This window comes from Borostomias antarcticus (genome assembly GCF_949987555.1).
Source record: "Borostomias antarcticus genome assembly, contig: scaffold_168, whole genome shotgun sequence".
Taxonomy (NCBI): Eukaryota; Metazoa; Chordata; class Actinopteri; order Stomiiformes; family Stomiidae; genus Borostomias; species Borostomias antarcticus.
Genome location: NW_028176429.1, coordinates 201,764 through 220,226, shown reverse-complemented (window position 1 = coordinate 220,226; position 18,463 = coordinate 201,764). Strand labels below are relative to the sequence as shown.

The following is an 18,463-nucleotide window of genomic DNA, read 5'->3' as shown; positions in this document are numbered from 1 at the left end:
TGTCCAGTGGCACTTGTATAGAGCATGCGAATCATGAAAGCCTAAGCTTATAGATAACAAAAAGGTATCGCATACCAAGGTAATCTTGTGAGGTGCCGTTCACTGGAGGAACTGGTCATAAAACATAAGGAAAATGTTGGCCTGATAGATTCTGAAGAAGGCCAACAGGCCGAAAAGTCAAAATAAATAATACAATGACCAGAATTTCTCCCGTTTGTCCAGGACATGAAATGTTCTCGGACACATGGACCGACACCGATATTAAGGAAATGCTGGTTGGCATGACAACTGGATTAGATGCTTCATGGTGACCACAGTTAACTGTTGGAGGTTTCCCTTCTAATCTTCAATCAATCAATCAAATCTTTATTTGTATAGCTCATTTCAAACCCAGAGGCAACACAATGCGCTTTACAGAGAACAAGGGAGGCTTTGATTGATTGATTGAAGATTAGAAGGGAAACCTCCAACAGTTAACTGTGGTCACCATGAAGCATCTAATCCAGTTGTCATGCCAACCAGCATTTCCTTAATATCGGTGTCGGTCCATGTGTCCGGGAACATTTCATGTCCTGGACAAACGGGAGAAATTCTGGGCATACGACCCCCTCTCTACATATTCCAGAGGGAAGCAAAAAAACAGTAATCACCCGATGACCAGATAAGTGAGCTGTAAAAATTATTCCCTGACCCCTCTCAACAAGGCGATCGAGCAAGCTCCAGGAGTATGTTTGTCTACCGGCTAAGAACATTTATAAAGCACTACATTACATTAAATAACATTTCAGAGTAAGAGAGGCTAAAAAAGCATCATAGGAGAGACATGGCAAATACTGGTGTGTGTTTGCTATGGCCCAGGCCTAAAGCGGGCTGGTGTATGTCTGTGTGTACGTGTGTGTGTGTTAAGTAAATGCTACGACATCCACAGCAGACACGGGGGTATCTATCTGATTCCGGGAGGTCTGCTGGTGACAGTGGGGCATCCACTGGACCTGGTTAGAAGATAGGAGGGAGAGAGAGAGGCACTAGGGAGAGGGAAGGGTTAGTAGCACATAGAGCCATAAAAACCACACAGATATTTAAAACAGGCAACCTGGAGCAAGCTCCTGGAATATATTTGTCTAATGGCTCAGAACATTTATAGAGCAATAAATTACATTAAATTCAATTTTTAGAGCAAGAAAGGCTAAGAGCATCAGGTCCAGGCTTAAGCCGGATGTGGACTGATGTGTGTCTGTGTGTATGTGTGTGTGTACTAAATACCACGACATCCACAGCTGACACGGGGGTATCTATCGGACTCAGGGTGGTCTGCGGGCGACAGTAGGGCATCCTCTGGACCTGGTTAGACGGTAGGAGGGAGAGAGAGAGGCACTAGGGGAGGCAGAAAACGGTTAGTAGCACACTGAGCCATTGAAGCAACACAGCTGTCAGAACAGAACAAGCCTGTTTGAGGGTAACCAGCTTCTGTACACTACTTGATATACATACAGTGCATAGCAGGATAAATACCATTGTATACAGAGGATTCACAGGTAGGTTTGAGGCTGCCTTTCTGTGTCTCAAGGTCCTGGCTAGTGATTGTAGGCTAGGTCGAAAAGGTACGTTTTGAGATCTCGATTGAAGACCTCCGTTGTTTCGGCCCTTCTTAGGCACTCCGGTAGGGTGTTCCAGAGGTTGGGGGCATAGAAACTAAAAGCTGCCTCTCCGTGTTTCTTGGTCCTGGCTTTTGGAACTGTTAAAAGTTCAGTACCTGAGGATCTGAGTGGTCTGTTGGGCATGTACCTAACAAGCATGTCCAAAATATATTCTGGTGAGTGACTGTGGAGAGATTTATAGACTAGTAATAGTATTTTAAAGTCTATTCTAGAGTTGACAGGTAACCAATGTAGTGATTTTAAGGCTGGTGTGATGTGTGCCCTTCGTCTAGTCTTAGTTTGGACTCGTGCTGCAGCATTCTGTATCATTTGTAGCTTAGAGATTGCTTTCTTTGGTAGGCCTGATAGTAGAGCATGGCAGTTGTCCAGCCTGCTTGTGATGAAAGCATGCATTAATCTTTCTGCCTGAGAGAGAAAGGGTTGCACCTTGGCAATGTTCCTTAGGTGGTAAAAAGATGTCTTTGTAATATTCTTGATGTGGTTTTCGAAATTAAGATCCGAGTCAAGACACCTAGGTTTTTAACCTGGCAATTGGTGTCAATTTCCAGAGTTTTTAAGTGTGCAGATAGTTTCTCTCTTTCAGCTTTTTCTCCAATGACCAGTACTTCTGTTTTGTCCTGGTTTAGTTGGAGGAAATTATGTGACATCCATACATTTATATCCGTAATACACTTGACAAGGCAGTCAACCAAGCTGTAGTTACTGGGTGTTACAGAAATATAGAGTTGAGTATCATCTGCGTAGCTATGGTAGCTAATGTTGTGCCTCCTGATGACACTGCCAAGGGGAAGCATGTACAGGCTGAAGAGTAGAGGTCCTAGGATTGATCCTTGGGGCATCCCACGAAGAAATCACGACCGGTTAGATAGGTCCTAAGCCAATTTACCCTACTAACACAATCAGGTTGCAGCAATGTTGCAGAAACGTGCGATTTAGACTTTTGTATGGTCCACTACACGTCAAGTTAAACGTGCATGCAACGCAAACGCGGTATCTGCACACAAGTTGCTGCAACGTGCAGGTCCAACGTGTCTGCAACGTGCCTGCAATGTCCACACAACGTTGTGATTTCCGTGATGATTTCGATGTATATGGCTGCAACGTTGTATACACGTTTATATATTACGTTGTTACGTTGCTGCAACGTGGTCTACACTTCCGTTGGCTACATTCATAATTTGCATTACAAAACAAATCGGCTCCTTGCACAAGCTCCACTACTTCCTGAAACTCTACAGGCATATTTCTTTACCGTCCTATACTATTGGATAGCAATTGCGATGAATCCGGTGTGCAGCACACCTGATCAATCACTTCCATCCACTAGTATAGGACAGGAAAGAAATACGCCTGTAGAGTGTCAGGAAGTAGTGGAGCTTGTGCAAAGAGCCTATTAATGCTATAGTCAATGCAGCAAGCAAAATTATGGTACAAAAGTTATGACAACACCATTAACAGTTAAGAACAATTTATTTTATTAAAAAAGTACACACAATGTCTGGCCTGCAACATGATAAACAAGTTTTAGTACAAAAAAAATGACAGGCTGTGCTCAGATAGGCTGGGGGGGGGGGGGGGGGGGGGCTGCGCTCAGATGGGCTGCGGGTGGGCGTCAGATGGGCTGGGGGGCAGCTAGGAAGGGAAGTCTTCCTCATCAGAATGCTGGGGAGTGCTCAGATGGACTGTTCTTGGATGGGCTGTGCTCAGGCGGACTTCTGCAGATACCTAAAGACATAATGAAATGGCCGTAAATACACAACGCACATACATGCACAAAAAAGTGGTACACAATCTTTGGAACCATGCAGTGTCACTGGGTAGGAGAAACCACAAAAAAAAGACATCACTTACCCTTCTGCATTTAGCAGGGGCATGTTTTAATGTCTCCTGCAGCTGGGCGGCCACCTCCGCCATCGTAGCCTTTGGCATGGAGACCATCACTGCACCTTTAAGTTATCAAGAAAGGTAATGGTTTCAATTCACATCGGTCATGGAACAAAGACGATGTATTAAAAAATATTAAAAATATGAACCATTTCTTACGTGTTAGAACATTGAAGAGTGTCATACTCTTAAGTGGCTTCTTCCCGTGCACACTGTAGGCGCTCCACACCGCATGTGTGGCAACAGCTGACAGCACCCGTCGGACTGTGTCCGCCAAGTCTCTGCCATCAATGGCACCTAGGTATTGTGTCTGCAAAACAAAGACAGTAATTTACTGTACCCTTCCCTGCAAAAATAAGACAAAGTTCTGCCCTGCAGACACTCACCATCTTCCTCTGATGTTCCCGGTCCTTCAACCTGGCCTCAAAGACCTGCAGCTCCTCCTCCGTTTGGGCAGGGTCCAGTACATCCAGCACTTCTCCCTGGGCTCCAGACTCCCCAGGCCGCATGCTCTGGGCCAGTTCCCTCACACTCTGTGCAAGCTCACGGAGTTGCTCCCGCAAGTCTGAGAACTGCTGATGTACAGACCTCTGGAAATCTAGATAAACACAGATGTGGCTATAAGTACATTGACATAAAACTAAATGAAACTCAAAATATATCCCTGCATGCAACATGAAGTAGTTCCATACCAGCATCTGCAGAGCAGCATCGATTCGGTAGAGGGGTACATGGAGTCAATGGTGCTGGAGCCGTTTTCTTGGGCGACGGCATCACAGACCTAACTGAAAAACAAAAGGGATAAAGGAAAGGGATTAGCAGGAAACTGTATGGTGTTGGCAGCATGTTTTGGCTTCTGGGATTTGAAGGAAAATAAATTAAGACATTAACAGGTAGACATCACAACACCACAGCAGTACATGCCACTCTTACCTGGTCTGGCTGGGGAGCTATATGATCTGGCTGGGGTGCTATACCTGGGGTCTGGGCCCCGCTCGCTCACATGGGACAAGCTTGGAAAATCTGCAAGATGAGTAAAATGGTATTCAAAATAAATAAAAAATAGTCCAACTATCAGTGTGCAGTAGGCATAGACATTTCATTTCAACACAAACATGCATACATGAATTGTACAGCACACGTGGAATGTACTGGACAGCCGGCAGAGGCCTTTCAACTCCGGCACCTGGCATACTGTCTTTGGCCTGCATTGTTGGGACCAATGGCTGTCCTGGGCTTGGAATATCTAGTGGAATATCAGTATATTAGCTCAGATTACTCGATTTCAAAAGTACTACTCTTTTGGGACTGTTGAATGCACTTTAGTATATTACCTTCGTCACTGGAGTGATAGCGCGTGTTGCGCCGTCTCTTTCGAACGTCTTGGCACTCGTCCATTGACGACTGCTGCTCAAAGACTTTTGCCATGAGCCTGGCACCTTCGTAATGATCTGTGTGCATAAAGTACCATAATCAATACATTTCAGCCATCCTTTTTCCTCAGAATAATGAGTCATGATCTTTTTTCCCCCCCATCAGTATTTTTTACCAGCTTAAAATGCAAACAGTACCAGTTGTGGACTTTGGGAAAACCCGGACTCTGTGGAGCGCCCAGCCAGGGTTAGGTTCCACACAGCTCTTTATCCGTTGGCTGACTTTGTTCATTGGCCAGGAACACATCTGCAACTGTGAGTGAAACCATGTTAGTACCCGCTTCCCTGTACAATTGAAAAGTAGCACACCAATCAGAAACATTGTTCACACAAACATGTTCTTACCCCATCCTTTTTGGAGAGCCAGGATACTGAGAAAACCGACACGGTCCTCCCCCAGAAACTCCACACTGCAATACAGTCTGCCCAATAAACAAAAAAATATTAAGGTTATAAACACATAAGGACCCTATTGGAAAGTAGGCAGAGGGGAAGAAGCGACTAAAACAACAATTCAACAAGTCATTACAGCCGATAAGTAATTAGTGACACGCCACTATTCTATACTATTCTTTTTTTTTTTTTATTCTCTGCCGGCATCTGCCCAGGACAGATGCGGTCAATCATCAGTGTGGGAAACATTAAGCTAGTTTAGGCATTAGCCACTGCAGTGCATAGATTAAATGTATAAGGCCCGTGAATCACACGTTACTACTCGCAGTTTTAACAGGAACGCCTGTTTTTGACTCGTGAACTCCAACAATACACACCGATACTACTAATGTGGCAAACAAAGCTGCCTCCATCTTTGTTTCGAGCTAACGTTATTGTCCATGGTACCTCGCTTTCCTCGTGGGTGGCATCGTTCTCAGTCTCCCACTTTCCAGACAAATGGAAAATATATAAAGCATTATCTTGGCTTCGCCTTCACTGTTGCCTATGTAAAATTAGCCTAAGATTCGTGATGGCCTTAGAAAGCCTGACACGAGCGAGCTCCCAATGTGAGTCTCAAATTCAGCAAAGTCAAACAAACAAACAATTCCCATGTCCAGCGGCCATTTTAGAGTAACGTTAACTAACACAAACTACCAACTCAGACCGTTCGCTTATGTTTCTGCAAATGTTCGCGGCGAACACAAAGCCAGCAGTAACAGAAAAAAGGTTTGCAATAGTTTGTCGGAGTATTTGCAATATTGTCTAAACGTTAGCCAAGTTCGGGCCTTGACTTAGCTAGCTAACACTAGGTAGCGTGCTAACTAGCATTAGCTAACGTTAGCTAGCTATCATTGGGCTTCCAATTCCTGAACTTAGTTAGGCGTGCAGGTTATGAGTTACTTCTGTTTACTTAAATCTTATATTACCGGTAAGTAAACAAATAAATAGCTAAACCAACGGTCAAATCAATGTAATTTGATGAGAAAAAAAACCCGAGGTGACGTTAGCTAGATAACTTACCAGAGATGAAGTGCGCACCACACAAAAAAGTGTTGTTGGTCCCCAATCTGTTCTCTTTATGGCTTTAAACCACAGCTTTCGGTGGTTCCTCTGAAAAGGGTGACATCTCGAGGGGATGATGAAGAATCTGAGGCCATAATCTTGTTCTTTTCTGTTTGTACAGTTCACAGCACAGCAGCTTTGAGGCATAATTAGCTACATGAAACGGAGCTCCTGGCTACTGTGGCAAGTTCGTTTGCCTTTTTGCCTAGAGGCTGCGTGCTCGCTCTGCTGTGATGTAGGCGGCGAACCCATCTATAGGGAGGGAAAGTAATCTCATCGCCCCCTAGTGGAAGCGTCCCATAATGCCGAGAGAATAAATTGGTTTTCTCGACACGTCTTTTGAAAATTGATATCTTGGTCGACACCGAAATGTTGGTAGAATTTTTTTTAATAAATGAAAAAGCATTCAATTTATAACAAACAGGGAAATATACAATCAATAACATTTCTAAGATGAGTTATTAACCTCAACATACAGTACAATATGAAGGATATAAGCGAAAATTTAAAAAATAATAATAATACAGGAGCAGTTTGTCAAAGAACCGCCTACTTTAACTGTGAACCAGCAAGCAGTGACGTCACAGGATAGCCCGATTGCTAGCCTAATAGGACTGTAATACAACGTTATTCTCACGTTATGTAACGACGTTGCAGGGACCCATGTTGCCAATGTTTCTGCAACGTTGCAGTAAAGTCTAATTAGACTTAGGAGGGTAAAGTTATTTTCGACCATAGATGGACGTTGTCACAACATCGCATGATGGTAACGTTGCAACTTACCTAAGTACAACGTATGTGCAACGTTGCTGCAACCCACTGTGTTAGTAGGGTAGGACTGGACCAGAGAGGCCAATCCACTTCTCCAGTCTTTCGATGAGGATTGCATGATCTATACTATAGATTCTATAGTATCAAAGGCTGCACTCAGGTCCAGGAGGACGAGAACAGAGAGCTCATTGGAGTCAGCATTAATTCTGAGGTCATTTACAACTTTGACTAATGCCGTCTCTGTGCTATGATGGGCACGAAAGCCGGACTGGAAAAGGTCAAGGGTACAACTTGTAGCTAGGTAATCATTCATCTGTTTGAAAACATTTTTTTCCAGAATTGTACTCAAAAAGGGAAGGTTGGAGATTGGTCTAAAATTGCTAAGAACTGAAGTGTCTAAGTTGTTTTTCTTCAGCACGGGTCTCACCATAGCAGTTTTAAGTATTGGTGGGAAGACACCTGTAGATAGGGAGTCATTAACAATCGATAAAATGTCACAGGATACAGAGTCAAAAATAGTTTTGAAAAAATCGGTGGGGATGGGATCCAGCAGACATGTGGAGGATTTGAGTTTGGATACTACTTTTCTCAACATTTCTGTGTCCATCAGTGTAAACAAGCTCATATGTTCATTACATGGAGGGAGAGGATCTATGAACGGGATGCATGGCCTTTCTTGGGTGATATTCCTCCTAATATTCATAATCATTCATCATCTCTGAAGTAAGCTGCAAATTCCTCACATTTGGAGGTAGAGAGCAGGTTATCAGGTGTTTTTATGGCAGGGTTTATTAGGCTATCAATTGTTGAGAAGAGCACTCTTGAATTATTTCGGTTGATAGATATCAATTTTGAGAAGTGGTCTTTCCTTGCATTTCTTATTGCTTTATTAAAGGCAGAGAGATGTTCTTTGAGAATATCATGGTGGACCTGTAGCTTGGTTTTTCGCCATATACGCTCAGATCTTCTGCAGGTTCTCTTTAGTTGATTTGTTTCCTCATTTCGCCATGGAGCTTTATGATTGGCTGTGATTCTTTTCAGGTTGGTGGTAACTCAGTCTTTAATAGTTCCTAACGGCCCCACTTCTGGAGTTGATAAATTGTTTGTGATCATTATTTCTCTAAAACTATCGGCTACTGCGGAGGTAAGATAACGTTTCTTGATAAAGCGCCCAGTACTGGGCAGTGAAGAAGATACAGAAATGGTCGGAGAGAGCGAGGTCACTAATAGAGGAGACAGTGATAGTCAGGCCCTTAGTAATCACTAGATCAAGGGTGTGGCCGCGGTTGTGGGTTGGCTCAGTGATATGTTGGGTAAAATCCATGGAGTTTAGGAGGTTGATAAGGTCCCTGGCTTTCGAGTCCGCCTCAGTGTCCACGTGTATGTTGAAATCTCCAATGATGATAATCTTATCATTTCAGAAAATTCTGTAGAGAAGGCAGGGCATTGTTTGGGAGGCCTATACACGGTTACTGCCAGAACTGGGGGCTGGCATTTTAAGACAATAGCGTGGTACTCAAAAGAGGTAAAATCATCAAAGGAGATGGTCCTGCAGCTGAGGGCATATGTAGCTATGGTGGCTGTTACTCCACCTTTTTTCCCACTTCTGATAGATTGAAAAAAGCTGTAGTTAGGAGGAGAGGCTTCAATGAGGGCTGCTGGTCCATTTATATTTAGCCAGGTTTCAGTTAGGAACATACAGTCTAATTTACGTTCACATATAAGATCATTAATGGGAAAAGTTTTGCTTGGTAGGGACCTGACATTCAGGATCGCCATTGAAATAGCTTCCGGAGAAAAGGGCTGGCTCGCCTGACTAGTAGGCCTGGATGGTATATTCACTGGAACGGATATCAGGTTTTTCATATTAGATCCACCTGACTGTTTCCTTATGGTAATAGGGGTGCGGTGGGAGATTATTTGCCGAATGGCATATTCAGGTGGGCAAAATTCGTTTATAGAAATATAAACGTCGCTATGCCAGGTCTCAGTGAGGGGCAAGGAATCCAGGTCTATGGTGATGGAGCGCTGGTGAGATGGTGTAGCCCGTGGGTACAGGAGGTTTATGTTTGGCAGTAGGGTGGTTGAGACGGGTCGGGCTTACCCCACATCAGACGCTGGATGATCTCAGCGTCAGGTCCATATTCATACTGAGCAGACGGGCACCTGACCTGCAAGGATGAAGGCCGTCCCTGGCGAAGAGGTCCGAGCGGTTCAAGAAGGTGGTGAAATTATCTATGAAAGGAAGCTTCAACTGGCAGCAGTAGCCTTTCAGCCAGATGTGGAGCTGACGGTTCCTACTATATTTGGCATCACCATACCGGGGACAGGAGAACGGGCCAGAAATGATGCAGGTCTTTCCTGACGCCTGAGCAGTGGAGATCAGGGCCTTGAAATCCTCCTTCAGCCGCTCAGACTGCTGGAGCTTGATGTAATTTGTTCCGACATGGATGATGATGGATGAGGCCAGGGAATAATCCGCGAGGAGTGATGGGACAACAGTCCTGATGTCCGAGACCTTAGCTCCTGGGAAGCTGCAGGTCCGGGCTTTCGGGACCACTACATGGCGCACCATAGATGATCCGATGACGAGCACAGATGGGGGGGCGGGATCAGCGGCGGGCCCACTGGGCTTAGGGGGCCTCCTTGGCTGCCTCACACCTGAAGGCCAAGTGGCAGAGGGTGGGGGCCGGGGGTCCCCTCGGTGGACTGGACTGTGCTCAGACCGGGGAGCAGGCTGATTAGCCTGGCTGTTATGCCGCTCGCCAACCAGAGAGGCGTGGGTGGGCTGCGGAGGACTGGTAAGGTACTGAGTAGAGCAGGGTGTGAAATGAACCCCAACAGCAGGCAGCCAGACCGAGGAGCTGATGCTGCTAGTATCCTTGGACCTCTTGGATACAGGCCCGGCCAGCGGAGCAAAGCTATTCCTCAGCTGGAGGGTGTCGTCGTCGGAGGGTTGGGAGACGACCCTGGAGGTTTCCCTTCCTCGTTCCCTCCTAACAGTGGTCCAAGGAGTGGAGCTTAAATGCTTGGGTCTGGCTCCGAGTGCGGGCCAGGACTCTTCACCCAGGAGGAAACCAAAATCCACATCCCCACCCCCAGACGCCGCCGACGGTGGAGCAGTGGGAGGCAGGACGCCGACGTCTGGGTCAAGTACCAGTGAGTCCAGGAAATGTTCGGCTTGGTGTATAGAGTGTAGAATAGAGATCCTACCTTCCAACTCTGAGATTATTTGGCTGCGCTGGAGGCAACCCGAGCAGTTTGGGGCGGCAGGGTGTGGAGCCATCGCAAGACTGGTCCACACAGGTGAAAAAACGCTTCAAACTGCAGGAACAGCCCTCTGTTTGCTTGTAGATGTAATAATCCCAGATCCGAAGAGGGAGAAAGCCCAGTGGCTGTAGGCTAGCTGTAGCTATCTCTAGCTAGCTCAGGACACGCATATAGAGCTTCCCCTTACGGTAAAAGGGCATCAGATTGTTAAAATAATTGCGGAATTAAAATAAGAGGATAAGAACCACCAATCTATTTGCTAAAAGCAAGGCTCAGCTGCTGGCTTGAGCAAAACAATGCTCAGCAAGCTGTAAGACAAGCGAAAACCAGAAGACAACCAACCCAATCTACTTGCTAAAAGCAAGGCTGAGCTGCTGGCTTGTAAATCCCGCTCAGCAAACTGTAAACAAACGAAAACCAGAAGACAACGAACTTAGTCTACTTGCTAAAAGCAAGGCTCAGCTGCTGGCTTGTAAATCCCGCTCAGCAAACTGTAAAACAAATGAAAACCAAAGACAACAAACCTCGAGATCCAGACGTCGGACTCTCAGGTACCACCAATGTTTATGCGCGACTTTGATCACGGAGGTATGGTATGCAAGTGGATAAAACTGGAAAAGAGCAATGAACCTGCGATGCTAGCGGGGAAAGGGAGTGCTATTTACGTATTAATGCTAACAGGGAGGTAGGGCTACTTACCTAGCAGTGCTAGCAGGGGGAGTGGGGGCTGCTTACTTAACAGTGCTAGCCGGGAGAGTGGGGGCTACTTACCTAGTAGTGCTGGTAATACTCACGCAATCTACTGGGAGCAAGACAAGGCCTCCGGTGTGTTGGGTTGGTACTGGAAAGGCAGGGGACGGCTGTCCCCTGTTGGCTAATGGGCTATCCCAGTCGGGAGCTGGCTAGGGCTGGCTAGTCACGGCTAGCCGCAGCAACATAGCTGTTCGATCTAGACTTGGGGCTCGAGGACCAAACGTCGGATCCAAAGATCGAATTATTGGATACCGCCAATGTAATGTTAGTGTGCGATTTTAAACGCGGAGATATGGTATACAAGTTGAAAAAACTGGATAAAACAATACACTTTGGGAGAGATAGCGAGCGCAGCAAACTTAGCCTACTCTATAGCTCGTATGTGGTCATACGTGCTATAATCTTGGCCTTTTCTCGCTGGTGACTTGCCTTTGATAGGTTTTTGTTCCCGCCCTATGGCAGTAAGAATGATGGGCTCACATCTTCAGAATCCATTATAGCTGTTAGGTTTAGGTCTAGCTGTAAAATTGACTGGCATGATTAGAGACAAATCCTTTTATTCACTAGATTAATTGGCCTAATATTTCATTTGTCCTCCTTTTATTTGTATTATCTAGGCCTATATATATTTGCTTTCTTTCATTCGGCTATCTAGCTGCACTGAGATGTGAGCAGTCATATTCTTCTATTCGCGCATGGCTATTAGGCACGAAGTGGGGCCGTGTCGTCACCTTTTTCGCAAGAATTGCGTATTGCCAGTCTACACGGCGAGAATTACGATGCCGTTTTCAAAGATTCCACTCTGGGACCCGGTTTCAAAAGTTTGCAGATTCAGGCCCGCAAAACGCCGTTGTCATGGTCATGAAAGGCCACACCGCAACAAAAGCTGCAGGGATCATTGTCGTGTAAACGGCACCTTAGTCAAGGGGTCAGTTATTTGTCTTTTCTGTGCCATTACCACTGGTGACAGCTTTAGCCCAATCACCAACGTAGGCAGACAGACACGCAGATGTCGGTTCTCCTTCACAACGTCGTCTCTCCTTACTCTGGAACAATATCTTAGGTCATATTATTGATATGTTGTGCACTTTACATTTCAGCAATATTCCTCTAAGCATTGTTCTATAGTTTCGATAAAGCCAGTATTTCTACTCTGAACCGTACACTGGTTACAGTGCCAATTCTTAAACAGGACTGTAAATACCTTTTGTGTCGGCTGAGTGTCTTCGCTGTACTTGAGTCACTGTGCTCTGTCTTGACCTTTCTCCCTTCTGCTTCATGATAACGAGCCATCTGCAAAAATTTACTACAGAAAACAATGAATCGCCACTCAAGTCAGATTCAGGTATTCCAAGCTGAAAAACTTGCCAGTTAGTCTCCCTCAGGTAGGCTACTATTCTCACTACTGTCAGTAGGTCACATGGCATCCTCCTATAAGGACATTAATTAGTTCAACAATTGGTCTCACTGGCTGGGCTATCAGCACACGTGTCCTTTTTACATTCCACTTGAATGGCCGCTGCATATGGTATGGTACTGTAGTTCTTCATAACAATGGATGCCTTTACACCAGGTGACACAGTTACTCCAGATGTCTCCAGAGTATCTGGGGAGACAAGGCTCATTATTGCAGGCATTTTTGGAGACAGTACTCAGTTATCATAAGCAGGTTCCTGTTGTTTTTTTTGTTTTGTTTTTTTAAATAATATATATATTCAGGATATTTAAAATGCAGTTCCAATAGTCTAATATCATAATTAGCTAACTACTATAGTTATTTTATCATACAATATGATTCATCCTTATACATTTCTCAGTTGGCTGTTTCAATTGATTCTTTACAAGAGTATTTTTTACACAAGGCTCTTTTGAGTTATAATGAAATACATTTTGACTTGCGTACTCATATGTATGCTTAAATATTTTGGTCTGTGTTTGGAGAAATGGTGCTTTTTACTGAATTTCTTGGTTTAACAGTATGTGTCCTCGCTGAGGACCTATGGAGTTAAACAATGGAATTTGGGTTAAACCCTACTGAGCCAGCGGTCCACAACAATCCGTGTTTCTTTTCTTTAAATCCTAAGAGGTTTCTATGCATTCTGACAATTAATACATTCAACATTCATTAAGGACATGTCACGTTTCTGTCTACTTGACAGGCAATTAACCATTCATACTTGCTAAATTAGCTGTTTCTCTGTTTTTATCTGTCCCTAGTGACGCAACATACAGGCTATTTTTTATCTCTGTATGATTCCCTTATGGTTTACAACATTAAACATTAACACCACATTTAACACTTGTTAGTCTGCTACGTCATGTTTTTTTCCAACACTGTCTGGTTTAAATAGTTTTTTTTATCCCAAATTTTTAGATTAGGTTCTTTTTTCGGCGAGCTTTTGGGAGGTCCCAATCTACACAGGAATTGTTATTGATTGTTACACCAAGGCATTACGGTTTTAACCTACCTTGGTTCTGTCTGCCCCTTGCAGATGGGTACTCGGCTCTTTTTACGATCCTTGTCGACAATCGCCAGTTTTGATGTGAATTGATTTAGTTCCAGACAGATGTTCCAGAAGTCACCAAAGACGGAGATTTATTAAAACAATAAGCATATAGGGTTACAGACAATAGCCTAGCTACAAAACAGAGCACAATTACAGTATATGACATTGTTATGTGGTAGCAATCGTTACCGTTACAGTGTTGTTGTCGTAGCAGAGTGTAAGTAGCACAGAGTATTTGAAAGAGGTATATGCAGCATGACGGAAGCAGCTGTTGAGTGGCTTAAGAGGCTAGCAAGCTAAGAGCTAAAAATAACAATGCTAAAGCTAAAAGCTAGGAGGCTACAGTCTTAAGTACTTTCTGACAGTCTACCAGGGGGAGGGGGTGACATGTGACATATCAGGTTATTGTAGAAGACTGCAATCGTGCTCGATATAGTCATTTGTCAATCAGCCAGGTCACGATTAACCCCGTTGTCAGGATGACCGGACCCTTCTAGCGTGTCCGATGTCTGGCCTGGGCAATCCTACACCTGTCGGGTTGTGCAACTGGTCAGCTGTTGATGGTCGACAAGTCAGCAGAGAATATTCTTCGAGCTTCTATTGCCCTACACGGCTCAAACTGTGTGGCTATTCATACAGTCTCCCAAGCAAAGGTTATCAGAGTTCAATTCCTGTCCACTGTCAACCATTACTGTGTTATATAGAAAACAGAAAAAGGTGAAGTTTTGCCTACTTCAGTACTTCTACTATCTGATCCAGGGTTCGAAATTAACACCCGCCAAGTGCCAAATGCGGGTATATTTTTCCTTTGGCCTGTATGTTTTGGAAGCCACCCGACACTTTGGCAGGTACCGTTTTTTTCAACAAAATATCATCATTTATGGTTCAGTGCTTAACAAAATATCAGCCTTTGTGGATCATAGCACGGACAACACTTTTGCAATAATTATCGGCATTGATGCAGCGCGAGTAAGATCGGACTGGGTGGCTCATAGAGCGCACACGTTCAATTCAAACCTTTATTTATGCTTGAGAGGTACTGAGGTTGCCCTCATTTACAGTGACGACGAGCAAACAATACATAAACAACAACAAAAGGACAGAAAAAAAGCGTTGGAGGGCATTCCAGGAGTGAGGGGCATTAAAAGAAAAAGCAGATTTTCCAATGTCAGTGTAGCCCTGGGAACCTTGAGTAAAAGCAGTTCACTTGATCGTGTGGAATAGGTCCCATAGTTCCATGATAAAATCTGTGAGAGGTAAGAAGGGTGTTTTCCAGTGAGGGTTTTCAAAATAAATAAATACCAGTGATAGTTTCATCTCTCAGTGAGAGAAGGCCATACTACCATGTCATAAAGTGCACAGTGATGAGTGTCATATTTAGCTCCTGTAATAAATCTGATTGCAGAGTGGTAGACTGAATCCAGAGGCTTTAGGGTTGAGGCTGCGGCATTTCTATACACAACATCACCATAATCTAAGACTGATAGAAACACGGCCTCCAGAACCCTTTTCCTACAGCTTAAGTGGAAGCTGGACCTGTTTCTGTACAAGAAACCAATTTCAGCTTGGAGGCAAGGTTATCAATATGGAATTTAAAGGAGTAGTAAAGGGAAAAATCGTGTTGACAAAACTAGCACTTTTGAGAAAGTTGATAATTGCTCTACCACCGTTTAGGTCATACAATATATGTGGGTGGGCACCTTGAAAAATCATTAAAAAAATGTGATGACTTTCGTTGTCTTTGATTATTGTACTTGTTTCAGCTCTGCGTTGTGTTTTGATTTCAATAAAAGACGGCCCCAATCTCACACAATACCACACAGTCCAGTGTCTCCTTTTCAGGTGTATTCCAAATGACTCTCTGCAACACGGGATTTGAGTCTCAAGCAAAAGCGGTTTATTCCAGAAGGTTTAACATACAAAAGAACATGGCAATGTCTAATGCACAGATGACCTGTCTGGATGCTGGCTGAACCCAAATCAAAGTATTGGTCTCGTTGCAACGTTCTTATGTGGTTTGAGTGTCCCCCCCCCCCCCTTCCTCGTCTCTTCTCCGATAAGACTGTCTCTCTGGTCTCTTCTGTGGCCTTGTTTTGACACGTTAACCTACACCGCCTCGGCGCCCAGGCCTTTATCTCTAACCACAACAATGGTGTTTGGCACAGAGTGTACCAGCCATGGAATGTCTTTATCTCATAAGTCTATGGAAGAGGGACACCGTTTCTTACAGAAAACTCAAGCCGACAGCCATACTCAGAGGTCAATCATCATAATTAGGAAATAGCAAATAACAGGATCATATTAAAAGGCATTTCTCTGAAAATCAACCATATTCAACACATGTTAAACTCTCGATTTCAAAGACAAGAAGCTCTTGTCTTTGAAGAAAAAAATAAATCATACATTTGGTTTTACTAGCATTACTAGCATTAAGAACAAATTTAAGATGAAACACGTGAATGAACGGTACTTGAAAAGAGCACCCCTTTTCGACCAAGCCATTTCGAGGGCCGGTTCGGAGCCGGTGCCAAATCACGAACCAGTTCTTCGTGTTTCGACAGATAAGAACCTAGTTCACGGCTCTGAAAACTGGTTCAACTGCGGCCCTAGTATTTTGCTGGTCTGCAACGGAGCTGCTTACGCATGGATGTATTAGAATTTATCAACAAATATGGTGGGCGTTGAGGTGACAGTAATTTGGCAACCTAGCTTAATGGTTTGCGGACATTGTACTTAAATCCGTTGATGGAAAAAAAAAAGTTTTTAGCTTAGCTTTTTCTGTTGTCATCTAAAGCTATGCTACGTTAGCTGACTGGGGACTGTCTTGTGATTAGCTAACGTTAGCTAGCTAATGCAGCTAACCATATTGTGCCAGACAGCCAAAACAAGTGCCACATACAGTACAGTATATTTGACATTGCTGGCTAGAATAACCAGTGTTGTGAAATACGTTTTAACAACTGGTCAAATGATATGTTGCACAGCAATCAAGCAGGACAATATCATTAGGGCTAGGTTAGATACTGTAGCTAGCAAAGTCAGCTTGCCCAGCTGGTATGATCATAGGCTCATTCCCATGGAATAGCTTAGTAGTTTGTTATTTTACAATGGGTTGGCTACTCACTAGATCAGGGGTCACCAACCTTTCTTAGGCCTAGGGCTACCTGAAGGCAGTCATTTGGGGGGCTACCTGTTCTCGGTTTACCTTTTTTATTAAAGAAAAAATGAGTATTGTGCATTTAATCGCCTACAGGAGACACAGCTATGTTCATAATTAATTACTGGTAATGATTCCTCACAAACATTAATAATGTTTACCAAGTGATCATTGGAACACATATATATATATATATATATATATATTTTCAAATGCAATTTTATTTCTGTTAATCATCCATCAATTTCCATTTTCACAGCATCCTCAGCTTATCTGGTATTATTTTTAAGTGCAATCACAGTATTCTCATCTTATGCTGGTATTTTTCAGTGCAATCACAGTATTCTCAGTTTATGCTGGTATTTTTCAGTGCAATCACAGTATTCTCAGTTTATGCTGGTATTTTTTAGTACAATCACAGTATTCTCAGCTGATGCTGGTATTTTTCAGTACAATCACAGTATTCTCACACTGTGATTGCACTGAAAAATACCAGAATAAGATGAGAATACTTTGATTGCACTGAAAAATACCAGCATAAGGTACCAGGCAGGTAGTTGGTATTGACGCTCTTGTGAATCGTATTGAAGTGCCTCTCTACGTTGTGACGCTTCGCCGTTGCCACAGATGCCCCACAAATGAGACATCCTTGTCTTTCACATTTGTGAAAAAGAACTGTTCCTCCCACACTTCATTGAAGTGTTATTGTTTTTTCTTTCGTTTTTCTGCCATTATTGACGTCTTAGTCAAGTTATCTTGTAGTTAGCTTACTGAGAGAAGGGTTGAGGGAGGGAAAAGAGGGGGGGGGGGGGGGATAGTAATGTTGGCTACCACTGCACTAGATCCATATTTTCAGTGGGTGACAGGACTACCACACCGCCTGTGCTGTGGAGCTGTGGCACCAGGAATCTGCTCTGACCACTGTTTTTATTCACCACCATAACATGTTATTATGCAGATTAAATGTACTGTATGTCTATGCGACACAAAAGGGCTTAATCTAAATGTTATTTTTTGGCGGGTACAATTTTTAATCTGCCAGACATTTGGCTGGTGAGCTAAAAAGTTGATTTCGACCCCTGATCTGATCACATGACTAGTAGGCTACACCACAGCGTGCCTATGACTGCAGCACAACCCGTGGTATATCCCCCTCCCAGTCTGTGACTGACTGGCGCCTGGCCTGTCGTCTGCTCTACCACATAGTGGGCTTCCTGGTGCCCTCGGTCATCCTGCTCTTCTGCTACTCCTGCACCCTGCTGCAGAGACAAGTCTGGTGCTCCTCATAGCCCTAGGCTGCCTTCATGCCTGCCTCAACCCTCTGCTCTATCTCTGGCTGTGTGGAAACTTCTGGTGGGAGGTGCTGGGGAGGCTGAGGGGACTGACTGGGACTCAAACCCATCCGAGCCCATCTCTGTAGGATTGAGGCGTGGCTGAGGTGTAGCACTTGCTAAAATGTTATCTGCTAGAATGAGATTAGACAATTGGCACTGTTCTCACAGCCTAAATCATGGTCCAAAGAGTATGATGACG

The 18,463-nt window shown here is 44.1% G+C and overlaps 1 long non-coding RNA gene across 1 annotated transcript; it reads right to left on the bottom strand.

Annotated features, from left to right (window-relative positions):
• Positions 1 to 4,677: 4,677 nt before the first annotated feature.
• On the bottom strand, positions 4,678 to 5,227 carry LOC311328544. The gene is made up of 3 exons (XR_014631221.1): positions 5,114 to 5,227; positions 4,877 to 4,993; positions 4,678 to 4,788 (listed from the first exon to the last, which is right to left on the bottom strand). It is a non-coding gene; the product is annotated as an uncharacterized lncRNA (long non-coding RNA).
• Between the last annotated feature and the right edge of the window lie 13,236 nt (positions 5,228 to 18,463).